At 40.4% G+C, this 27,308-nt stretch overlaps 1 long non-coding RNA gene across 1 annotated transcript; it reads left to right on the top strand.

The window, feature by feature from the left end:
- The first annotated feature begins 18,324 nt into the window (after nt 1-18,324).
- LOC113744051 (uncharacterized) lies at nt 18,325-26,846 on the top strand. The gene is made up of 2 exons (XR_003461251.1): nt 18,325-20,358; nt 24,081-26,846. It is a non-coding gene; the product is annotated as an uncharacterized LOC113744051 (long non-coding RNA).
- The last annotated feature ends 462 nt before the right edge of the window (nt 26,847-27,308 follow it).

Below are 27,308 nucleotides of genomic sequence, written 5' to 3'. Positions count from 1 at the left end.
CAGTGTAAACTCTGCGGTGCTACGTTTAAGTTCAGCAGCTCTACGAGTTCGATAAGATACCACCTTTAAAACCTGCAGCCGTGTTGACGCGCTAGCAATTAGTATTAGCCACTAAGAATTAAATACATGCTGATGCTCCTGTGTCTAAATAAACATGTTAAAAATGACTATTTGAGGTGTGCTTTTTGAATACAGACCCCCGGCAACAGCCCACTCGTCATTCTCAAAATTTCTGCGGGAATTTTCTAGAGGCCCTCTAATTTTCCTGTCACCTTCCTCAGGGATGATTGAAGCTGTGATCCGCGAAATAGCGAGTCCACGAAAAGTGAACCGCATTATAGCGAGGGACGACTGTAATCAATAATTTGCATCCCTACATGAAAGTGATCATATATGGTTCCTTGCCCCGATAAAGGGTTAACACCAACTTTTTCTTTATCAGGAAGCTTTCTAGCTGATCGCTCTTCAAGAGAAAACAAGTTTCAACTTCTTCTGATTTATAGCTGAAAGTACAATTCCAACAGTGTAATCGTAGAGCTTGATCAACAGTCCACTCCTGTCCTGGTATGCCTGATCTGGATCTCTGTTTCCCGCTCCTTGTTTTTTGATCCCCTTACAAAGGATGGCCTTTTGGCATCCGTTTTGATGCCATTGGATTGCTCGGCCTGATTACCGCTCATCTCATCAACTTCGCTCAACCCTGCCCTTCTTGTATCCTCAGCAATGCACCTGCCATGTGTGAAGCCAGTCGGATATACATTTCTCAAGATATGTAAAGGACAGTCATACAGGCAGCCGATAGAGGGTACTCGAGCCCCACTGCACCACTGCACTCTGCTAAACTGGCACCGTATCCGGTCTTTTGAAGCACGAAAATCATGCAAAGGTTGAAATGTTTGTACACGTACCAAGAAAGGAAGTGCTGAATTCATGCAACAATAAAAAAAAAGAAATGCATGAAGCAGACCATCATCAGCTGAAAAAAAGCTTTTCTGCTACTATGAACTGTATGAACTCCTCTGCAGGACAATGCTGCTATTAAGTGGATTACATGAAATAAAATATAAAATACTGCACCTCTGGACCAGCAAACTGATCTACGATGATTCATCCTCCGAACACACACGTACACTTTGACCTGGAAGGTCTTGCTCCCATCTCTCCCAGTCACACCGGCCTGAAAGGGCCAGAAAAACACTCCAGCAACGAACAAGACACTTTAATCTTGATCTTTAAATAACAGCCAGCAGGCAGACAGAACAACCTCCATGATCTCCTGCATGAGTGCTCACGGCTGTGTTTTTACCCAGCATGCCACAGATGGGGAGAAAGCAGTGGGAATAAATACTCCATCAACTTGTGATCCTCCAACCTTCTCCTCTTTTTTTTTTTATTCTCCTCTCTGCCTTTGACATCATGTCTGCTCACGCTGCCTCGTGTGGGCATGAATGAAAAGAGGAACATGACTCACAGACCACAAACACACACACAGTTCTAAGTAACCTGATGTGCTTACGTATATGTATATCTATATACGTGTATATGTGTGTGTGCGGTGTTCCTTTGAAGTGCGGCGTTCACCTGGTTGACTTTTGCTATGAATCATAGCAGAGTGGCAGAGGTAGATGATGTATCAGAGGGCAGGGTGTTACCCTGGCACGTACCCACACATACGCACATATTTAAAGATAAATAGACAGATGGAGAGAAAATGTAATTACCTGCATCATTCTGGCTGATTGACGTCACTTCAGACTCCACCGATGAACAAAAGAAGCCTTAATTACAAAGTGAAAAAAAGTTTGCTAAATGAAAAGAGAGATCCGTCGAGCTCGTCAACACTATCTGAACTCGAGAAGGGGGAAAGTCCCAAACGCAGTCATTCTTCTGCGAATAACTACTGAGAGCATCCTCCAAAAACCCATGCTACAAAACACTGGCAGATCTAATCTGGTTCATGCTGGGTTTTGGGCCCAGGAGGACCAATAAGCAACGTGGGAGGGTGGAGTCAAAGCGAGCTGTCAATCGTATTACTCAACTTGTTGTTACTGCAGGAGGATGGTGCAATCTGGTATCATTACAGCGAGCAGCAAAACAAGCAGGTTTAAAGAGCAGCACAGGGATGAAACCAGAGGCACCGGTGTAGCACTCACAGGTCATCTGCCACAACATTTGGCATTTGGAACTACGAGTTGCTCAAGCTTAAAAGAAAGGTAACGGATGACCCATAACAGGAAGAACATGAGGCGTGTGCTGTGTTTGTATTACTGCTCCTCTTCTAACAGGAGACTGACAAACAGACTGAGAAGACATCGAGATAAAGAATGACAAACAAAGGCCAGACTCGATAAGGGCCATTGCAGTTCATGGGTGGTGCCTGGGTCATCACAACAAGTCTAACAAGTCCATGTACTCATCAACATAACTTAACACACATTCTATGGCATTACAGGATGTAAAGTTTGCCTATTATAGTCCAGATGTAGCTTTATGTTCGGCCTGATTTTCCGAAAATTTCAAAGGAAACTTCCAGTCAGCACCCTTCACTCGTTTTTTCCTCATAAAACGACCAAAATCATATTAGGGTTGAAACAAAAACATGAACCATCCACAAGTTAACTCATGTTCATGTGTTAATTTTTCCATTTTGACCCTTCCAATGGAAAGTTGGATGCAATTCCTGATGCAAACACCATCAAACTCCCAGTCATACAGAAACTTGCTGCAGATATCTAATCCATCACAGCATCCAATACCTTTTATGAAATTAACATCGTCCATCTATAATGGTAACAAGCAGCGACTGTTTAGAGAACACGCTGAGTTCATGGAAGCTCTGACAGTGAGCTGTGTCAGGAAGTCAACGTGGATACCATAAAGGGAAAAACTTGGGCTGTTTCTTGCATTAAAAGTCACTGTTGAATTCAGTGTCTGAATTTCACACAAGCACTCTTGAAAGCAACAGGAAGGAAGAGTTCAGAAAACTGCAGAGAACATTTGATGAGGTTTAAGCAAAGAGGAACAACAGCAGTTTATTGTGGCACTTACGTAGAGTTGAAGGACTCAAGAGAGAGTTGAGCTCCAAAAACAAAGATCCGAACTATACATGATGCAACTCAGTATTTTACTGGACCCTTGTGTCTTCTAAATATTGTGTTTCAAAGTCCACACCTCTAGTTTGTAACACAGGCATGTCGTCCTGTCGTTTCCAAGTCTGATGACATCTCATTGTAGTTATTTCTTTGGATACTAAGAAGAAATGTGTCATGTAATGACACAACTGTTTTTACAGGTTGAGCTCCTCCTCATGATGAGTAAAATGATGATGGTGATTTTAGTGGAGAACCCTTTTGAATATAGTTATTAAATGATTGTTACTAAGGGACATTTGACAGGTCAAACACCCTCTGATGAACAAACTGTACAGCAACACTTTCAAAATGACCTCAGACATATTTGTACTGACATTTCTTGTAACTTTTTATATTTTCTTGTAACTGCTCTACATATATTCATCACAGGGCACAAACAACCATTCACACTCACATTAACACTTATGGACAATTTAGAGTCACCAATTACCCTATTAAGTGCACGTTTTTGGACTGTGGGAGGAAGCTGGAGTACCTGGAGAGAACCCACGCAGACACAGGGAGAACATGCAAACTCCACACAGAAAGGTCCCAGCCGAGGTTTGAACCAGAACCCTTGCTGTGAGGTGACCACTGCACCACCATGCCCATTTGCAACTATTTTAACTTTAATAAATAAGTATATTAAAAGGAAGAAGTAGTGACTAAAGAACTACCTCTCTGCAGTATGCTCAAAAAACAGCAATAAATAGCAGCCTGGAAGATTTTGAATCAGAAAGGTCAGCAGTAAAGTGAAGTAGCAGCAATTTATTGTTGAAGGGATAAGTACACACCACAACTGGTATGTTCCTTTAAAGTACAGCCACTGAACTTGTATTGCTATGCAGTAAACGCCCACAAACGCAAACACATGCTAGGTTTTCTAATTAATCGGACTAAAGGGCACAAATGCCCTTTAAAGTTCATAAAATGCCACTTAAATAAAAAATTATTTTAAATGATGGTGCAAAAACAGCTTAGAGGAGTGGGGGTCCTTCTTTAGCATTAATGCATTTACACAGATTAAATTTGTTGTCATATTCCAGACTGTCCAGACACTTGGTGGGAGAACACCCGGTGTTCAGCCTGAAGCAGCAGAAAACGTTGGTACCATGTTCGCCGCATCAACGGTCGCTATGGGTGTGCTCAGCGTCATAACCGACCTAACAGTCCACATCAGAGCAGCGGTCATATCGTGATCTCTTTATGACTCGAAGGTCTGATTTGTCTGATCTTTCACACCAAGAGGAAGTGAGATGTAGAGAACAAAATGATGAGTTTACAGGAAATGGTCTGAGGTTTCTCAGTTCTTGACGCACATCTTCCTAATCAGCTTCCCGTGTCCCATAATCAAGTCAGACTCTTCAATACATTACAACACTGTCCTTTTCCGGACATAATTCTTTTCTGCACTAAGACAGTGCGTCCCTCAAATGCTGGTGTTCCTTTTCTTGAGCATGGGCACTTCAAGAAAAGGGTTAGGGTTCATAGTTTGATCCATTAGAGGCAATGGTACTGCCATTTGCTGATTGGCTGGAGAAAGTCATGTGATTCTGCCCTTTCATTGAGAGACGTGGGGCACCATTTTAAAAGCCCATGGAAGTGATCATATTGGAAGCGTTCCTCGCCCAATAAAGGGTTAAAGACAAGGGACACCCCTTTAATGACAATGATGTTCGCATCTTGGACTGGGAAGACAGGTGGTTTGAAAGAGGGGTAAACGAGGCTATCTATGTAAAAGCAGAGAAACCTTCACTCAACGGAGGAGGAGGACTCAGGTGACCATCAATGACTCTGACGACAGTCGTCAACACAACAATGAGCACTAATGAACTAAGTGGAACAATGGGTGGATCTACAAGCTTTCCTAGTATAAATACACAGACTCCCCACCAGTCAGTCAGAACTGAAGAAGCTTCTTGGATGAGAGGCGAAACGTCTTCACGGATCTACAAACAGTCCAGTTGCCCCAGACTTAACCTTTTTTGAACAAAAATGACCTGGATGACTGAGAACCTTTTTTTTTTTTTAATAAATGAAATAATTAAAAGCAAAAGCAGCAAATTCTCACATTTAAGAATCTGGAACCATTAAATACTTTTGCACAAACAAAAAAGACGTAAAACCCAATTAATCTTCTGTCAAGCGACAAATTGTTTCAGCTGTACATGTACATTGTGGTAATCTTCCCTCTTCATTGTAATCAAGCAGAAGCAGAAAGTGCGATGAGAAGAAAATATTAAGTAGAGTACAAGTACCATAAATTTACATTTGATTAAATCTATTTACTTACATCCCACCACTGGCTACTGAAACATAAATTAATGTTCTATCTATCTAGAATTGGAAGCTAATGTTGCTTTTATTGCTCTATTCTATATCTTGTTTTTTTAATTTTTTATTGCCATTACGATTCCTGGGCCACTATTATTTATAAAAATTAGTTGTGTGCCATAAAATTGCAAATTTGTCATCAACAAGGGGCAAACTAACTTTAATCCAATCCTGCAAATGAGTCAGACTTAACAACTATCAAAACAATAAGTCACTCATTTAAAAAAAATAAAAAATAAATAAATAATAATAATAATTTGCTTTAAGACAAAATTATTTAAAATTTCACTTAAGAAGAGTGACATTTCTCAAGTTTCTCAGCTACAATCCTTTTTGAATCATCACTTAAGTTGTAGAATATATCAACAAAAAGTAACTGAATCAAGACTGTAAAATTAATTAAATCTAAAATTATGTTAAAAATCTAATCCCAGATTCACAGTTATCGGATCTTGTCTTGAGATTTCAAACTTTTACAAGTCTTCTCCTTATTGAGTTAAAATTGCATCATCCTAAAGGTCCTACTGACCATGTTTCATTATTTAATGTTTCTACATGTTTTATATTAATAAATTATGTTTTATATAGAGGCAATATATAAACATGTCTTGTGTTTTTTGCTGTCCCTGCACACTATTAGACGTATAGTTGGACTTGGTTGTGTCCTTAGACCATAATGGAATGCGTCCATTTAAAAAAAAAAAACTTTAGTGACAAAAGAAAATAAATTGAGGTCTCAAGACTGGACTTGAGAGCAGGACGTTACTTTAGTAGTGCAGCCCAGGATCAGTCTTCAATTATCTTGTGTGGGTTGCTGCTATATTGACCTGATGTTTCCAGATTTTAAAGACACTGAAACCAAATGAACACCGAAACAAAACCTGCCTGAAGCCGTGCTGTACTCTGAGTCAAAAGCAGAGCTCTTTACATGTCAAAAGAGGACACATTAACATTTAAGGTCTATAGATGACACGTGAAAAGGGAGAAAGAAACAGAACAGAGTTGTTAATGAACGTGTATTATTGACACATAAAGTGTGAGGTACTTTTCTCTTTCTGTAACAACAAGCGGAGAGCCAGTTGTCTGCTTTCTTAGTGTGGTTAAACCAGTAATTACCAACTCGCTGAGGTGAATATGAGCTCCCTCAACCGTTATGTTCTGAGGACAGGTTTCTAACTGACTACAAAGAGAGACACTTTCATATCAAAACATGATATAATAATAAAACAAAGGCTTATTGTTCCATCAGTCACTTCTCACAGGCACTTACAAGGTATAATTTTGTAATGAACAAGCTACTTCAACGAGAGAACATTCCAACGAAACAGGAGAACTTCACTGTGATTGTTCCAAGTTCAGATCACATTCATTCAATTAGAAAGATTGAAAATTTCTAAATAAAGTAAATAAATAAAGACAAATTAATCTGCTCAGCTAACTGGCTGCACACTGCAAACAGCTTCACATTTGGCCAGCTTACAACTATCAAATATGCAACGCTCAGTTTTTTGAAAATATGCACTCCCTGATGGATGTGATTTCATGTGCAGTGAAGCGTGCCACCAGAGCAAAAAAATGTACTCAATAAAATTGCCAACTTGAATCAGCACGTTTCTAAAATACAAGCACACCAAAGAGTGATTCATTTTGTTTCATTTCCAAAGTGGGTAGAGATCAATGAAGAAGACATTCTTTAACCACAGAAACTTCCTAAAACGAAGTGAATGGTGGCATTTCACTCAATTTTATGATATTCAAATATATCTGCATAAGTGTAGCAAAACATCAAGATGGTTATAGAGCTTTCCATGGTCATGGTAGTCTTAAAGTCTGTGTAAAAGCAATTCTGGGATTTCTTTCAAAATACATTCAATATGTTGGAAAATAGTTAATGTGAAAAGACTTTGAACAATATATTACTGAAATGTGGAGTTAGAGGTTCAAACAGTTTTTCACTAGTTTTCAGTCCAGTTTTTTGTGGGCGGTCCTTAAAGGGTGGCTCGATGACACGCTGAGGCCACCCTGAACATACCCCTGCACCCTTAGCAGAAAGATAGAGATGAATTCCTCTCGCTCAGTGTTTCAAAGTTAGTCATGTCATTTTCTGAACTCATCTGACACGTTTCAGTCACGTGCTTTCAGCACATTCAGTGGTCACGCCACCACAGTCCTGGAGCTGAGAATTAATTTTTACCTGATTTTGACACCTAATTTCATAAACTCGTCGATATTTGTAATCATTCAAATTTGGCTGGTTGACTAATAATACTTCCTTCTTTGGTTTGACAAACTCAGAACATATTTATTCTTATTTTACACAGACTTTAACAAAAGACGTCATTATACTTTAGAGAGAGTGAGAGAGAAATAAGAAGAAAAACGAATGAACAAGTAAATGAAAAGGTTAGTGTTTACTGTCGCTATGTGACTGTACTTGTACTTCCCTCGCTCTTCTTCTTCTCTCACATAAAAAAAAAACATGGTGCACCGGCAATAATAGTCTCCAGTAATTCACTTCGGTTGTGGCTTTTTTTATTTGCATCTTTGTCGTTGTTTTATTTGCAGCAGCGTTTCTTTTTTATTTGCAGCCTCTCTTTTATTTGCAGCAGTGTTTCTTTTTGTTTGCAACCTCTTTTATTTGCAGCAATGGCAGGTCCCGGCCACCATACTGAGTAGTATCTGCAAATCTCCCTACAATGTTCCGTACACTCTAGTAAGGCCCTCTTCCCTGTATATAGCCTGAAAGACAAAACCCAAGGCTAAAAACAGAGATAAGAATAAAAACATTTAAGCAATTTAGATCTAAAATAGGCGAAAAACTAGGAAACTAGCAAGCTCCATCACTAACTGGACAAACGGTGACAAAGTTAAGATCTTAGACTTGAGAGACGTATTTGTACCATCTACTAATGTCACAACTGACCACAAACCATTCTGCCTTTTTGGGCAGTCTATGGGCCAATAGAGTAGGGTTCAGACTCTGGCTCTCTGTTCACTCAAATGTGAGCACTGTCAATATAATTTTCAATTGATTGTCAAAGCTCACCAACTTTTAAACTTTAAATTTATGATAATCCACTAATCTTGACAATCCAGTTAAAGAGTTCCTTTTCACCCAAAATGTCACTGTTACAAATGCTGATCTGTCTGGATTCCAATGATTGTTGGCAGTAACAGAACAAATCAAGAACAATAAAACAGACTAAAAGGGAGCAATAAAAATGAGATTTTGAAGTCCTTCCCAGTGAAAATCAATGTAACTGATATTTCCAACCTCGACTTGTTTAACAGAGAATTTGACTTGTATCTGCAAGGATGTTGTGTATGGCTACGTCTAAATATTGGCTGTGTGTAAGTCTCAGACAGCCAGTAAATTACTCACCACAAACATGCACTCTTCGTGCTGAGGATTTCCTTGGAATCCCAGACATATGCATAACTTTCCCATTAATGAGTCTTTGGAGAATTCATGAGAAATATTGTTTTGTTTTTTTTGTAGTTTTTTTAACATGGAAGGCCTCGCCCATATTGTCCACGTCAATGCGACTGCTCTTTTTTCCCCCCAGGATTTTAGCAACTGATTATTCATAGGCAGAAGATTGTTTGAAAAGAAACTCTCCTTGTGTTCTTGTCAAATGAATGAGCCTCTCATGCACAATGGTCACCCTTTGCTATTTCTGAAACTGACAGCAGTGTTATGAATACTTTAAGAAAGGGAAAACAGGACATGGTGGAGGTAGACAGACTATCCGACAGGTCCTCTTGATGACACATGCAATACAATAGCGAGCCTGATGGATGATCAAGCCTCGACTGGGAGCAGGGCGGGGGCGGATCAGATGGGTAGACAGCGAGTCAGATAAAGTTACCAGTTCTAGTCTGACAGGAACAGACTCCCAAGGCCTTCACATCCACACGACTTGTGCACAGGCATCAACAAACCGTATATATAGAGGTGCAAATTTGGAGAGAAAGAACAGAGCTCTGCACATACAACTTCCCAAGTTCACGTCAAGCAGGTTAGGACAGTCAGTCAAAAGAAAAACTCCTACACAAGTATATCAATGCACAAAGCCGTCCCCTTGGACTAATACACAGAAACTCTTGCCTTGATGCTCCTGATATTTCACTCAGCTTTATGATTCAGTTGGAGGCTCACTGCACAATGTGCTAATGTATTCTAGGGTTAGGGTTACAAGAAATGCAGTTTTTGTGAGACCTATGAAAATGTATTTAGCCACAGCTTTTATAAATTCACACATTGTTCATAATACAATAAACTTAATAGACAAAACTTGCCCCAAGTGCAGATTTTTAAAAATCCTTTTTGATCCTTTTTAATGATTATTTAACATTGACGCAGTTTACAACCCGTGTAAATCTCATTTTGTGTGTAGAATCTTGTGCCACACAAAGTAAAAAGACTTAAAAAGACTGAGGTTAAAAAAAACTTAGGCAGGGTGAGAAATTATTAAATTCAATTTAATGATAAGCATAATTAAAGCTTAATTATTATTATAGTCTATTTTAAATGTGTGTGCTAACGCACCTCATGTGTCCATCGTTTTTAAGATTAGGGGAAAGCCCTAAATCTAACTAAACGTTTTAAATTAAATAATTAGAACTGTGAATCATTCATTTAACAGCAACCTTTTAAGGTAAACCCAACCAGTAGGTTTACCTTAAAGGGATTCTGTACTGTGTTTTCATGAAGTTGTTGGGCTCACTGTCAGAATTTTTGTAACTGCAAGTTCAACTAGTGCTTTTTATCACTTTGTTGCAACCTCTGCATCTGAAGAAATGGCAACACCTACTGCATAGCTCCTGAACCAAACGAGCATTCATTCATGTTTTCTTTTGCTGACTTTCTTGAATTCAGTTGAAATTTGTAATATATTTTGATGGAAAGACAGCTAATGAGTAGTAATAGTTTTGAAAAACACAATTTTAGCACTCACTTCCGGTAACAAAAACCATTGTGGTAGAGTGGTGTACGCTACAGAACAACAAACCGAAAGCAACATCTTTTTTTTCTACAAGACAAAGTGAGATGCTATAATGACAAAACTTCTTCACATAGCGGCTTTAATGTAAAACACATAAAAACAGCTTTAATTAATGGGCTTGTTGCCAAGTGACTGTAAAACTAAAGTGATCTTTGTGAGCGTCACTTTCTTAATTAAGATTAATAAAGCAGACAGGATGAAGGACTAGGTAAAAACAGCAATATACAAAGCAGTTCAGTCCACTGAGCCAACAAGACACTCTGCACCTATAACCTTGATCCCAGGATTGTCTCTGTAACCATCTGTGGCTCCAAAAATTCTCATAAATAACATAAATTAGAGGCTAAGCACATCATACCAGCAAAAACAATTTCCAATACACATAAAAGTCTATACAGCGTAACGGTCCGTCAGTCAAAGCTGCTGTTTTCTCATTATTTCATCGTGCCTCGGTTGAGCGTTCTCATATCAGTGCTGCATTATGTTATGCTCTACTTCCTGTCAATCACCTGACACCCACAGGAAGAAATGAAAGTCTTCTCCAGAATATGATACATGGCAAAATCATTTCAAATAATACATTTGGACTAAGATCAAATATTGCTCCAAGGTACACGTCAGGTCTGACAGAAATTAAATTGCTTTTTTTCCTGCTTCAACCAAAATTGCAGTCGCACATGCAATAAGTCTCTTTGCTTTCTTTTAAGAAAATCACAAAAATAGAGAGAGTGGACCACGGTTTATTTCATTTTATTTTTTTATTTCATTTTAAATGAGAATAAAACAAAGATAAAGATATGTAACAATACAAATACTGAAGATATAGAGATACAATAGAGCAACATCACCACATTTACAAGTCAGGCAAAAGGTTTTCCTGTAAAGATATTTGATGTTTGAAGCAATAATAAAAAGACAAGTCGGATCTGGTCAGGCAGAGAATTCCACTACCTAGAGCTCAGACAAAGACATGAATAATCTTTTCTAAGTCAGAAAAAGACAAATGTATCTTAGATGGGAATAACAGGATTTAACAAGATTGTTGACATGGTTTGCAGATTTGCATATCATCAGCATAGCAGTGATAAAGGACTGATAATGTTTCCTAATGGAAGCATATAAAAAGGAAAACAAAGTTGGACCAACAATAGATCCCTGTGGCACCCCGCACATCAGTGGATGTGGATGGAAGATGAAACATAAGTCCTGATGGAAACAGAAAATTCTCTATTTGACAGATATGATTCAAACCATTTAAGGGCAGTTCCAGATAAACCCATGAATTGATCTAATCTATTTAACTATTTAACAGTGTCAAATGTAACACTGAGGTCGAGGAGCAATAAAATAAAGCATTTCCTATCATCTGCACACATCAGTACATCGTTTGTAACCCTAATAACAACGGAAACCAAAACCAGACCTTATCCAAAATATTGTTATTGTCTAACACACAGCTAAGAATTAAGTAAGCACCACCTTTTCTAGAACTTTGGATATGAACAGGGGCTTGATAGTTTGCTATAGCATCAAAGAGTCAACCAACAACTATACAGTTCCACTCAGTAATTTATCAACATTTTATTAGAATATTTTCATCAAACCTGTTTTCTTTGGCTAAAAAGCTATGATAACTATGATGATGCTGTACACTACCTGTCCTGCACTAAACTCCAGACAAACAAAGTTAGCATCTAGCTAAAGAACAAAACTAACTAAAAGTAGAATAAATAATACACCCAGATTGACCAGGTGGCCGGAATGATACTGTTGCTCTGTCAACTCTTTTCTTTGAGTTCACCATATCAACTTAAAATGTTCCCCCAGGTTTCCAGTATTTAGCTATTGCAGTTATATATTTATATTTATATATTTATATTTAGTTCTTAATAGATGGTTACTTGTTTATATATGTTGTTTTTGCCTCTTTGTATACCTGGATTATTGTAACAAAATCTCTGACAAAAACACACCTTTTTAAAATTGCTTTTAATGTTTAATGTCTAATGAGTTTTTAGTGTACTATCTTATATTGTTTTGATGATTTAATGTTCTTCTTTGTAAAGTGTCTTTGAGTACCCTGAAAAGCGCTTTTAAATAAAATGTATTATTATTATTATTATTAAAAATAATTTCCCCCTGGGATTATTAAAGTATTTCTGATTCTTATTCTGATTAAAAAATAAATCATGCAACTTTATGTTTATAAAGGATTTTTTTTTACTGTTTTACTGTTGACTTGTTCTTGACAGAGCACAGTCAGCCCATAATAAGAGTTCTTTTTGCTGTGTACATTTTGCTGTCACTTAGCATGCATACACTGGACAGTGGGGTCTAAAAAGGCAGTTAATGCAACACATGTAAAAAGGAAAGCCATTATAAGCTCTCCCGCCCTTCAAATATGCCTCAGTGTCCTGTTCCCTCTCTTCTGTCTCTTTTCTCTCTCTCTCTCTCCCTCAATTTTAGGCATGTTTACATTTCGTACAGCAGAAAACAGACACAGACAATAAAACCCAGTTTATTAGGAAATGGCTCCTGTGTGCTTCACTAGCGCCTGACCCCGGATGTGGTTGCTATGGAAACACGCCATAAGAGGCAGTGCTTTTGCGTCTCTGAGTGGAATGAGTCACAGACAAAACCTGTGGATTCAGGCCAATCAGAGGCTGCCAGGCGGACTGAAGGCCAAATCAGAGAGCCAATGGTGCAGTGACATCAAGAGGATGAAAATGAACACGAAGTGACTTTTGCTTTCCATTTGACTAATGACTTCTAGGTATGTATGAACGTGCCAATTTTTCAGTCAGTGTTTTTCTGAAGTTTCTACTCTTTTCACACCACCATGGTAGAGTCACCTTGACTCAGGTTAAATGGTCCCGACAGCAGGTTATTACAGCTCACAGGTCACTGCCACCTTGGATTCTCTGCAACGAGGAAGTGATAAGAAAATGAATTGCTCTCAATCACGTTGCCTCGGAAACATGAAATGTCACACTGGTAAGAAAAGTGTTTACACAAGAACCACTGTGGAACAGTTCATCCTGAACTAGACTCACATGTCACGCTTCAATGATGCAGGCCTCAATTTGATCATATTTGTGTTTCGGCCTATTACCAACAAATTGTTATTACAGACAACTTCATGAGGCATGCCCCATTTTAGATGTCAAGTTTTAGTCCAACGAAATAAGTTGTTTTTATTAGTGCCTTCCAGAAAAACCCCTAGTGTTATTCCATAAACTACAAGTTCGGTGAAGCGTAGTCGTTACTAAGTGAAGTAGAGACTGGTGAAAGATTGTGGCTATGAGCAAGAAAAGAAAAAGAATGGACTTAAGTTGGACTGGAGTTAAGAGACTCAGATCAGTTACAGTTTGCTAATGTTAGCTACCATGAGCAAATAGTCAGACGAGACCATGTAAAGCTGTATAGCAGTGGGTGTGATCAAAAAAACAAGGGGAATATTGAATATGAATCAAACTTTTTCATTTATATAAGGAAGAGTGTGATTTCTACTTTCAAAAGCAAGATACTTCAAGTTTAAAGGGCCAAATTCCACTAGGGAAACGGATGTGACGCATTCCGTGCATGCCTGGCCACCGGAGCTAATCATAACTATTCTAGTCAATGCTTCAAACCCTACTAGTCCCACCGCAGTCCATTTAAAAAGCGTCCCAGAAGATGGTCTATGCACCAAGAATATGCGGCTGTTCTTTTTTTGATGGACGATTGTAAGAAACAGCCAAAAGGTAAACAATGTAGCTACGCAAGTTAACAAAGTCTGGTGGGCAAAATGCTTCTGAAACGCTCCCGGGGCTCCAGTGTCACGGCTGCAACATGAAGGAGATGTGCCCGGTGAGGTTTCGAAATAAAAATGAGATAATGAGCATAATTACCATCCTCTTATTTTGCCACTGAAACAACATACAAAAAAAAAATAATCTTTTTGCATAATACAGATAGAATCCTGCTGGACAGGTGAATGCTGTCTTTTCTTTGTCGGCAGCACTTAACGGGATCTGACAGTAGCTGCTTCTGAGGTCAAGCACACTGAACCATTGGCTACCACTCAGGCAGGACAGAGCATCTTCCACACAAGGGACTGTGTATTGGTCAGGAATCATTCTCCTGTTCAACGTCATATAGTCCACACACATGCATATGGATCCATTTTTCTTGCAAATCATGACTAGAGTCTTCCTCTCACTGGCTAGGAATGACTGTAGCTTAGACTAAAAATCTCCCTTTTCAGTAATACAGGGGAAGTCTGAGTCTCAATTACATTTATTACCGAAAGTCCCAAGTCATCTCCAGCTACTAACTGTTCTGGTCAGTCTTAGTCATGTCATTTGTGGTTTCAATTAAGACAAGCCCCTGCGTGTAGCCCTCGCACTCAATTCTAATTTGTTACTGAATAGTCATGCATACCTCTATTACCTTTAAAACAATTTAGCATGGTGAATGGTGAATTGGTAGGAGCCTTCTAAAAGTGAAATTTGCACGTGCTTACTTATACGTATACATGTAATTCTTACTAGGGTGCTGAGAGGTCAAGTTCACTTAACTCCCATGCATATTCTTTAATAACAAGCTTCCTTTCAACCATAAATCGCAACTACACGACATATGTTACATCATTAGCAACATAAATACATTGTCTAAACACAGATTCAATGCAAAAATAGGGGGACATTTATTTAACAGGACCTAAATAAATAAGTAATGGGTAAAAAGAAATCTCCAAGGTTTTTGCAGTTTACTCAGTTTATGGTACCATGCATGTTGGCACGCAGTTGGAGCTCATTTGAAAATCCTCATGAAAGTTATGGCTGTACTTGAAGTTCCCTGGATAGAAAAGTTGTTAGTACCAGTCTGTTCCAAACCTCTGTCCAGTGGCGGGCTGAGCAATGAAGGTCCTGAAGCTCGGTCTATGTAGAAACGGATTTTCCCTACAACGGCAAACACCTTTACTGTAGCAGGATAGGTGGCCGTCTCCCCAAAGGCCATCAACAGCTTGGTGGAAGCAACGACAAAAGCTCGTCAGCTACCAACAGTCCACACGAGGCTTCAGGCATGTGTTTGTTTAGCTCCAAACTCGTCTTCTTCCTCCGTTCAACAAAGTCCAGACTCTCGTAAAAAACGCTTGGCCTTAATTTAAGGGAATACAGTAACTTAACAGTCTTAAATGAACATAAATGAATGAACAGCACTTAGCGTCTCTCTACTGACTCTCATGATGTTCAAGCTCCGTGTTTTTTTTCTAATCCCGCCCTCTCAGAATCCGAACCCAAATAAACAGGGATAAATGACAGATGTTCAAGGACTACTCAGACATAATTCAGATAATTCAGTATGTTCTCAAATAACTCTAACCCCAGATATACATTTCTCTATATTAACGCAACTTATCTCACATCAGCAGTAATTTAAGAGTCAGTATTTCGAGACATACTGCATATTTGTTAACTGTGGTTTACGGACCACTAAAGTACAATATAAACTGAATTGATGAGAGCCTTAAGATAGCAGGGGGTCCGTGTGTAAGACTATTTCATTTGATATCATAAATGCAAAAGAAATGCACTGAATCAACTTATAAGCAGACTGACCTAAAGAACCAGAGGGGAAGAGATGCTGGGGTGCTGAGTTCTTTTTCCCTGTTATGGCTTAATTCAGCCCTGAATTTATATAATTTCAAGAAAACAAACTGTATGAACTGTTTAATAGGAAATCTCAGACAATACAGTGAGTGAATGATGCTGTAGCTCTGAAGACATGAACTGCAGCTAGTGCTCTGGATTTATCGAGGCCCGGTTTGGTTAGCGTAAGCAGAACCTGTCGACGTGATGGAAGCAGTGCAGGTCGTAAAGATAAGACCGCCTCGAATAACGGCTTTTACTGCCCCGCTGCACAGTCCGATACTGTATACCCAGCTCCTCCTCTGGGCTCAGAAGAAAAGTGCTCACTCACTGCAGGTGCTGCACACACACACACACACAAACACAAGCATCATCCACTTATGCAAATACACTCCCAGCCTTTCCTCAATAAACACTTCCTGCAGCACAAGCGAAAATCTAATCTTTCATCTTCTTACTCCTTTTTTCCGGAGAATGAACAAGCACACTTTTACTAACATATCCAAACACAGGCCTAACATCCATTAACAACACATATTTTAAGCATCTTAAGTTAAAAAAAACAACAAAAAAAAAACACCCCCCGGGGAGCAGCAGAGCATGGTGTTTATGTATTGCTTACATTTCTCCTTCATAAATATGAAATTAGCTCAATTAGGCTGCAGCGCGCCGTGTGGGATCGCTCCTTGACATGACTCTAATTGAAATGAACAGCAGCTTTGCCTCCCCTGGCGAGACCCGCCTAATGCCATTAGAGGGGATCTGAGGGCATGGCTCTAATGCGTGTGTGTGTGTGTGTGTGTGTGTGTGTGTGTGTTCTTAATTTGACACTCCCACACACATCCACCTCACCATTTAATCGTACACTAATCCCCATTCATACCTCCAACGACAGCAAGGACACTTATTGAATGACACAGCACACACACACACACACACACACGCTCAGGCTGTGCAGGAGAAGCTGTAAGAAGGTTAAAGAGGAGGAAAAGAGCGGGCCGTGCGCCATCAGCACCAGAGCCAACACCCTACCCATCATCCATCACTCATGTAACACATCATTCCACAGACGTAAGCCATAATGAACACGTTTTTCGTTACTTGCGCACTGTTCCCATCTAGTGGAAATTAAACAGACTGCAGCATTAAATTCACAGCACACACACACACACACACACACACAGCAGGATGTATTTACAGTATGTCCTCCCTAGTGCAGTCAGTGCTAACACAATCAATAATGCACTCGCCTGAGCCTCAAGGCTAGTAAGACCAGAAAGCTGCGTGTTTCGTGTTTGAGTTCCCAAGCCCGGTGACAGCCACAGAGACACACACACACACGTACACACACGCCGTAAGCGCCGCTGTTATGTAACCATTGGCCACATGTTGCCGTGGGAACGGGGAAGGAGCGGGGTGGAGGGGGTGACCAGACAGAGAGAGAGTGAGAGAGACAGAGACAGAGAGAGAAAGGCTAGGATGACACTGCAACACACTTGGGCAACAAAATGAGCCCGCCCACTCCTCCAAACACCTTTAACACACAGGTATGCACACACACACACACACACACCCACACACACACACACACACACACACACACACAGAAACACACCTCATGACTTGGTTCAGGCAAGGCTACAACAGCATGATAGCGACAGCAAGGCTGGAACTTTCCTTCTCCTTCATGATAACAAACAAAAGAAAGAGAGTCTGACTGATACCGGATCAGCCAATATTTACAACATGACCAAACCCTTTTGATAGGATCCTTCAAAGCTGCATCAATGTAGATTTTTACATGAATTTGGTGTTAAATGGCTGCATGTGGTGACAAACTGCTTTCAGCACATTGTTTTGGTTTTCCAGTTCTGACGTTTGGGTCCAGTCTCACGGCTCTCATCGACTTTCAGCTTTTAAACTACGTGCCCAGGGTCAAACGGCACGACAAAGTTTAGGGACTAGCTGGCGAAAAGAAGAGTAAATAACAGACTTAGATTGATCATGCGACCGTAAACAGAGCTACAAATGGATACTAATGTTGCTGTAGCTGCGTGATAAGTAAATTGGCAACTGTTTGGTACCATGTCAGTTATTACAACTGTACTGCCCTCACCATACGTGCTGTATTCAGCTTGGTAGTCAGATTAAACTCCTTCCAAAATATCATGACTCTGAAGACCGTCTTTTCGTTGTCCACAGGTTTAATGACATAAGGAAAGGTGAAACTAAAACATACAAACAAAGAATAATCAGCACCATGCAGCTTGAAACACGTACTGTGAAACAACTTAAATGTGTCAGTTCAATCCCTCATATCAATTCAATGACATAGCTTTTTGCTGCTTTTTACTGCTTACAGGTCTTACGTGTTTATTTATTTTTAACAACAATGTAAATATTTGAACCCATCAATTATTTATTTATGTATCTGTTTGTATTTGAGTATATCAACTTAAAATGGCCTAGGAGCAATGCAGTCGCTCATAATTCGTTACACGGTAAATTTAAACGTCGCAAAAATAGAATTTATCTAGGAAAATAATCATGTGCAATCATAGACAATAAAACAAATCAATACATACCCACAATGCAACCAAAGGCATAAGATGTATGTAGATGCTGCAGGATCAGCTCAAGATAAAATAAAACTGCAGCTCTAAAAAGCTAGACTCACTGACTCCCTGCATACGGGTCACATGACTCCTCCCGCAACCAACATCCTGCAATTTTCGAAGTGGCCACATGGAGATACGAAAACTAATCATAACAGAACAACAACTTTATAAGATGATATGATCTTTAGCATACAGGCTATAACAGGAACGTAAATAAACCTCCCAAATGTCAAACTTTACCTTTGAAGAATTATGTCCGAGATCTTGTGAACAAATTATGTAACGACAACATTGTTCTCAATTTCTCTTAAACGTATATTTGGTACTGCAGTTTGATATCAGTGTGTCGATGTATCAGTCTAACATGAAATGCTTATCATTTGCTTAACAAGTTTATGTGCGTGTGCAGCGTAATATAAGAGTGTGCGTGTTTATTGCGTACAGTGTGTGCTGCTGCTGCTATGAGCTAAACTGGAAGTACAAGATGTTTTGTTATTCTAGAGCTGTTCACAAACAACTGCATCCTTGATATCATTTTACATCTGGGGAAAAAAGTAAAAACAAAAAGGGTTTGGTTGGAAAAAAAAAACAAAAAACTGGTCTGGCCTGTAAAAGCAGCACCCCCTTTCTATTGTTCTGTGTGTAGCAATGGGCAGCAGAACTTTTTTTTTCTTTTCTGGGAAAGTCGTGCTCTGCTGTTACATCAGGAGAGGCAGAGGAAAGGCTATAAACGGCAAGTGTTCCAGGTCCATTTTCAACAATCTAGGCCAGTCACTCTGACGTAAAAGCCGGCGAGAAAACAGGGGAGCTGTTGCATCGCTCACCAACATGTAGAAGTGGATGTGGTTGAAGAGAAAAAGTGTGTGCAAGTGTGTTTGTGTGTAAAGAAAAAAAAAACCCAGCATCATCATCAAGTTCATATCAAGCTCAGCTTTCTGAGAAATCTGAGCCTTCTGTGGGTTGTTTTCGTGAACACAACCCAAGATCTTGTATGATCACCTTGTAACCCGGGGACTTCCTCCTGCGGAGTGAACTGGTATGGCCGGTCTATTTGGTTCCAGTCGCTTGGGAGACTGGTGCCATAAAGAGTGCCCCCACCCCACCCTCCTCATGCTTTTGCTCAACAAAGAGAGATGACAGACTGAGAAACTCTCCCAGAAACGGATGTACAAACTGACAGGAATGAATCCACAAGCAAATACGGACGTGTCAGTAGCAGGGGTCGCATTGATTGGTTTGTCTTCTGCTCTCGGTCTGATTTTCTATTCATCTCGCTGACCTCACAACTGTTTCTCTAACCCTCCCCCTCCATCTCTCTCACTCGGTCTCACCATCCCTTCTGTTGCCTTGGGGATGTATCTCACTTTAGCGGGCTTGCAGGGTGATGGGTGTGAGAGAGTGTCAAGGGAAGAGGAAGAAGAGGAGGAGGAGGCGGTGAGAGCGTGCCAGGCGGTAAACAGATGACGACAGACCGGTCAGAGTTTGTTGCCACGGGCTGCACTGACACCGAGGACCAGGATGAACTTCCTGTGGCTACTGTGACCTCAGATAAGAGCTGGACGCTTTGACCCTTGACGTAGAGAAATTCCCAGCCTTCCTCTGAACTTCAGTGCTGGTTCAAGTGGTTAAAAAAAAGGTCAGTGCACTCTGTGGCCCGATGGAAATGACCGCTTCCCCTTTTCAGCAGTGTGGTTTTGGGTGTCATGCACAGACGTCACGCAGCATGGGACACATGACGCACGCTAAGCAGCTCTCTCTGTCTCTCCCTCTCTCCGTCTCTCTTCCCATCTGTGGCTGAACAAGACACTGGAGAATGGCTAACATAGCAGTGTTGGTTCATGTGACACTCCCCTGTGCCTTTGGCCTACTTAGTGGAGCTGTAGCAGTCTGCACCTCCCCTAAAACTCCTAAAACTAAATCCTAACTACCTCACCACTTATCCAGCTGTCAAAAATCCAGTTCTAACCTCCCTAATTATCACTCTGACAGAGCTCCCTCCAGTTATCTTTCCTCTTCATTTGAAATATTCACTAGTTCCTTATCATGCTTACTTAGGCTCTAATGAACCCACCATGGCGTCCAGCTTATTGAATTGGGGGTTGCACGAGGTACTTATCTGAAGTCAGTGGGTTACCTACAGTAGACGGCAGTCAGCACACTTCCAGATTAAAGAAGCAGACAGAAGTCTCATCACGAAAGTAAAAGCAATGCACTGCTGTGGACAGGGTCAGCAGAAAGACAGATCCATCCCATCCATATATGCTCTCAAGCACATGGTGGTTACTGGAGTGTTTTGTTAAGAGATGCTGAAGGGACAAAACTCCTGCCACAGTGTGCCCGCTTACAGGCCAGAGCCCTGTATCTGCAACTAGATGGGAGCAGCATGAGAAAAATGGGTTTAGCCCAGAAACAATAAACCCTTTATCTGGCTTTACCTTGTCAGATCTGTGGTGTAATACTCGGCACAGTCGACTTAGTCGTAAGTTATGGGGTGCTGTTTGTAAAGCGTCTCGCTCTGAAAATAACAGCAACATTTTGTCACATTTAGCTAAAAACAATGTTTAAAAAACTGGTTTGAATTTTTGAGAGTCATTTTTTTGCACATTTAGAACAATATTTGTGAACTTAGAGATATTTTAAATATTTAAATCCAAATGTTAAATGTAAAATCTAAATGCTAAATCTAAATCTAAATGTTAAATATAAATATAAATCTAAATGTTGAAGCTAAATGTTAAATATAAATCTAAATGTTAAATATAAATCTAAATCTAAATGTTGAAGCTAAATGTTTCGGGTGAAACTAAATATTTAGCTAAAATGCAAATTCAAATGCCGGTAACCGGAAGTGCCAAAATAAAAGCTTGAGGAGGTCAGAGCGTGTTTATAGTGGCAAATAACGAATAAAATCCATCTTATCCGGGGAAATGGACTCTTGGACATGGATTATGGTAAAGCGTTATATGAATATGCTCACTTTAGCATACACTAAAAGAAAAAATTATGTTCAGTATCTGGCCCATTTTTCTTTTGGTTATTTTCAGGTGTGCTTCATGATATATAAAGTTTCTCATTTCCCAATAAACGATAAAAAGTTGATGACTTATACATAGTTATATACTCTTCTATGATACCCCCAGAGGAGAGTGCCATGTTCACTGGAAGGTAGATGCTGATGCTAGATTATAGCGCTATCTGCAATGCAAAGCTGTGACGCCAATCAATGTCTATGACAAGTCACCTCCTATCTGGTTGGAAAAATGCAAATATGAGAAACCAAATAGCCCTCTGCCTTCTGTTTCATAGGAACTTTAAATGGATGTTGTTATTTTAAGTTTTCACCCTGTCCACTGCGGTGCTTTGTTCTACTTCAGCTCCTCCAAACTGGGAGCACACTGACCGTCTACAGTAGGTAACACACTGACTATGCATAGCCCCACTTCAAAAAACCTTGAACTATCCCTTTAACAAAGTCACGATGAGTGAGCAAACATTCTCCAAACCCGCAGAATTACAGCCACGAGTAGGATAATGTCAAATTAGTTTTCCATTCATTTCCAAAGATTCCAAAGAGTCAGCTGCTTTGAGGACGTCGCCATTAGGCCAGCTCACTGGGTGGAATGGAACAACAAGCAGGAAACAACAAACATGTGGTGGAATGAGTGGAAGAAAGAAAGCACCGAATAATGTCAAACAGCAGTGTCTATCTCAAGTTTGCTGACATTACAGCATCTATAACAAACTAAACTAATGCTCATACCAGACCACATGAAGCTGTGACAGCAGACGTCCTGAGGGTACTCAACTGAACCAGGGTGGATTATAATTCATGTGGTCATTTCTTCAAATGTTACAGCTTTAAATTCAGTTATTGATACAAAGTTGTCAAGGATACAGAGGGATATGCAAGGTTAATTTTTGGGGACTAAAATAATGCATGTAACATTTTTCGTAGTGACGTAATGCTGGTGTCTTATTAGATCTACACGTGATACCATCATACACCACGGAAAAAAGGTTTTCATTTAAAGAAACTCTGTTGGGGACTTTTTAAACGACTTGTACTTATTGGTGAACAGTGGACGTTATAGCCACAGTTCCACCTGAAGTGCCCTACTTCTCTAAAATATTCCTATTGTTGTTCCAACCAACTCTAGCAACCCTTTCAATCCAGTTTCAAGTCACAAATGATGTCCTCCTCTCCTCTGAGGCCCGCAATTTGTCATTGTGTTTTTTTCCTCCGAAAATGAACCACAAACATACAAACATAACAAAATGACGCAATCAGGCTGTTATTAATGAACACAATATATAAATAGATATACTGTATGTTAAAGGTTAGAGTATCAATACAAATGTTATGAGTAATATTTGGAGTTTGGAGGCCAAAGTAAATATTTTGGGTCAACATCAGTACATTTATATTTCTTTTTCGATCTCAGTGAGGTGCACCTACAGCACTGCTTGTGTGCATGTAAACCCAGATCAGTCCAGGGCCGAGTTGGCATTGAATACACACAGGCAGCCATTAAAACTCGATGACAACAGAGTCGCACATTCTAAGTAAATGTTGAAAATAGTGAAGCAAACTCCTCTCCAGCTAACGTGCCTGCTTATCCTCAAACAACTCCCCTGAACTAGATCCTCAATCTCACCTTCGACTGGCAGCGTTGTGTTCTCCAACTAACTTTCCATCTGTGTATCCTCTGGAAACTTTCTCTCATCTGACTCTCATCGTTCCTCAAACTGTGTCTACAATACTATGGAGCAAATCAGGGATGCTATTACCTCTTCTCCAACTCCCACCTCAAAATAACTCTTATCCAATTATCTCCGCTCCATCATGTTCCTCAAGTAGGCTATCTTCTCCAGCTCCTATAAAACGATCTCTACTGCTTTCTACTGACACTATCTCCCAATTCAAATCTTTCCATGACGACTGACTCTCCTTTTCAGGCTATCTTATTCTATTGTCTCAGCTCCAGCTTCATTATATCCTTTTAACTGTCTCTTATACAAATTCATCTCCTCGAACAAACACCTGCAGCCTTTCAGATGTAGCTGCAGGCCCAAACCGCTAAAGAATCTCCTTTTCAGCTCTCTCCGTTCTGCTGCTTTCAATACTTCCTGGTGGCAGAGCTCTCTCGGTCATGCTCTGCAATGCGAACGCCTCGTTCTGAACACGAATCAAAGCAAACAAGGGGAGCGTGTGTGTGTTTTATGTGTGCGTGAAGTGGGGAGGGCTCTGAGGGAGAAAACACACAACTATAAAGAGCTTGTAGTCTCTCCCTGCCAAAAAACATCCACCACCCCGTGACCATCACTTTTTCTTCTCTCCCTCTTTACGTTTCTGTTTAGATCTCACCCCCGCGGACCAGATTTCTTCCCCATCTCATGGTTTAATTGCCGTGACCAGCAGACATATGGACGGTGGGCTGTTGCCAGAAAATGTTACATCTTTGTTAAGACCAGACCTGATGTTCCTGCAGCTCTGCCAAATGAGAAGAACTGGAGGAAAATAACAAACATACAAAGTACGTTGAGGACAAATACTGTAATACCGACTTATTTTTTCCTAAATCTCATTATATCGACACCCGCTGTCTCTGTCTCTCTTTCCCTCCCCTCCCTCGTCTCCTCTTTAATAAAGATGTGGGAGGTTTTCTCCTCCATTACCCGTGCCCTGCTGAGGTTTCATTTCACGTCCTCCCCAGGCCGGTTGTATGCCAAAGCAGCTCAGTGCCAGGCCATACTCTTCCTGCCAACTCACCCTCTATCCTGCAGGCTGCTTAACAATGCAATCTGCCGCTCACCTCTGACCAGAGCAGCTCCATTCACAGCCTGGAAGAAGGCACGCAATGCAGTGAGAGACTCAAGAAGAGTGTATGCCACAGGAAGGGAGTACAGTGCTGTGGTGGTTCATAAAAAGGTGAGGGTTGATCCATCATATCAGACAGTACAACCATATATATAACTGGCCAAACTGACTTGAAGTTTGGTATTAATATTCATAATCCCCAGAGGATGATTCAATATAATTTTGGTGATCTCCTAAAGTTTTGTTTAGCATCACGGACAGGTCAACGAATTCCCATGAACCCTTGACCGACAGTTTGGTCTAAATTAACCATCTTAATGAAATGTCCTTAAAATTTGCTTTGGATATTCATGATCCCCATTTCCCTTCACATCACAATTAAGTAGGGATGGATTGGTTTCTGGTTTTTCTGGTCCGGTCGAGTGAACAGGCTTAGGCTGGTTTGATTTTGTGCAAACGGACTAACCCAGCATTTGTCATTACGAGCCACATTAAAAAGAGACAAGAAGCAGCTCTCACCGGTGTTAGCGGTGTCTTTATGGTACATTGTGAACTAGTTTGAGCCCATCATTTTGATTTTTCAGTATCTCTAATATAACCCTATCGCTGACAACTCATGTCACTCATGCTTATCACATCTGTTTGCTGGGTTAGCGATCACAATCAGTTATTTAGCAGAAGTATGAAGCCTTGTTTTGACCCACTTTCATTCATGCATCCTGTTAAAGTAACTGAATAAAACTGTTAATACAAACGCATCACTTATGTTAATATGGCATGGCAAAATTTGGTACTACCAGTCCAGACCAGTCTTTAGCTTAATATCAAACCAGTTTGAAAATCTTCAAACAGAACTAAAATTTTTATTGGTCACATTACCATTAAGTTTAATGGCCACATTCTTTCTCAGAGGATAGACCCTATAAGCCAAAATAACACAATTCTGGACACAGAATGATTGATTATGACATGTCAAAAGTTTTGACACATCAAAAGTTTTGACATATCATAATCTAAGAGGGCTGATTTACATGAAATTTAGCATGTACGTTCATACTCAAAGCAACCCTGTAGCCATAGTTGGAGCAACAGCCTCAAGACAAAGGTTGACATTTTTTGCCCCAATAATGGTAAGGCTCTAAGAATAGCTCAACAGTAATTCTGTTGGTTTTTTTTTTTTTTTTTTTGGCTCTTTTGGGTGTAATGGACTTGTAGCCTCTTGATAACATTAGTAGGACTTCACAGTATGATGCCATAGAAGAATCCAGTTTCAATAAAAATGAATGTCAGCCAGAGAAGGTGAATATACTCTACTTAATTATTGATTAATCTGACGTTCGACAGATTTTTACTTCGCTGCTCCCCTGGATAATACATTCTGTCAGATGGCTCACTGGGCCTTTCATGAACTCCTTTGAGACCAATCTTTCCATGTCCATTTTCTATCCCTTGGGAAGGCCAGCGTTTGCTAAGGAAATATTTGAGGGGGTGTCCATTCGCAAAGCTGTTATGAAAGTCTTGCGACCGGCCAAGAAAGTTTGAGGGCAGCCGGCCAGAGAGATGATGACTGTGGATAACAACCATGGAACTGGAACAGACACAGCACTAGACAAACAAAAGCCTGTGTCACTACTTTTATAGTGAGCGGAGGGTAAACAGATTTCATAATCAAATGCGCACTTGCCCAACCTACGCGGACACTGACTCATTTATACTGCATGTTTGCATTAGTTTCTGGTGGATCTGGCAGCAGAGGCAGGATGACGATTCTGCAGTCGACAGCAGTAACGAAGAAAGTGATCGCTCATTAGTTTCTTTGTTCCTGTCTCAGTCTTTCATCCGTCTGTGGTTTTCCTGCCCTGTCCCCTCTTCTTTCTCTCTCTCTCTCTCTCTCTCTCTCTCTCTCTCTCTCTCTCCCCCTCTGCAGCGGTGTAATGTCTGCAGCTCTCGCCCCTCTGCTGCCACCTGCGTCACTTCCCTTCCTGGTCGACTGTCATGTAAACACAAGTACACCCTGGCTCACAGGCGTGCTCTCACACAAGAGCAGAACACACGCTCGCAGCACACTCACACTCACACACAAACACAAACATACACCCAGTCACATGGGAACTGCTAATTATGACCACATAAACCCAGCGGAAATACAACCTTCACAGCTGGCTGTTTGAGCTATGCTCACATTGAGGCACATAATTCACCAAAAAAAAAAAAAAAAAAAGCAGAAATACGCACCATTTACTTCAATTATTCAGCAAACGCATGCCGGATAGGAAAAAAAAAAAAGAAAAGTAATGGGATCATTTCTCAGATTAGCCTCCGATGCCGGGGCTACAAATAGCAAAGATTCTTCTGTAGCGGTGCTGCTGGGGAGAAAGGACCGAGAGCCAGGGACAGAGATTTAGTGAGAGTGATGGAGAGAGGTTTAGCTGCATAAATTGGGAAGAAGAAGAAGAAGAAGAAGAAGAAGAAATAGAGAAATTGGTTTCAGCACCGGCCATTTACACAAGGCAGCGGAGGAAACGGTGGAAACAACCCATGCTCATTTATATCTGAAAGAAAGCGATCTATTTGTTGAGACAAAGGCGTGTGTAAACATCTGACAGACGTCATGCATAGCCTGTGACGCAGATGGGAGAGTCTGTCTTCGGTGAGCACATTGCATGCACCCACAAAAAACAGACAGAGACAAACAGGAACACACACAAACAGACAGGCCATGTTATCCCCCGCTAGACTCCTCTGACACACTCCAGCCATTTCAAGCA

The sequence above is a fragment of the Larimichthys crocea genome, chromosome XX (assembly GCF_000972845.2).
Source record: "Larimichthys crocea isolate SSNF chromosome XX, L_crocea_2.0, whole genome shotgun sequence".
NCBI classification, from domain to species: domain Eukaryota; kingdom Metazoa; phylum Chordata; class Actinopteri; family Sciaenidae; genus Larimichthys; species Larimichthys crocea.
Note: the sequence above shows the minus strand (reverse complement) of the source record. Positions and strands in the feature narration are given on the sequence as shown.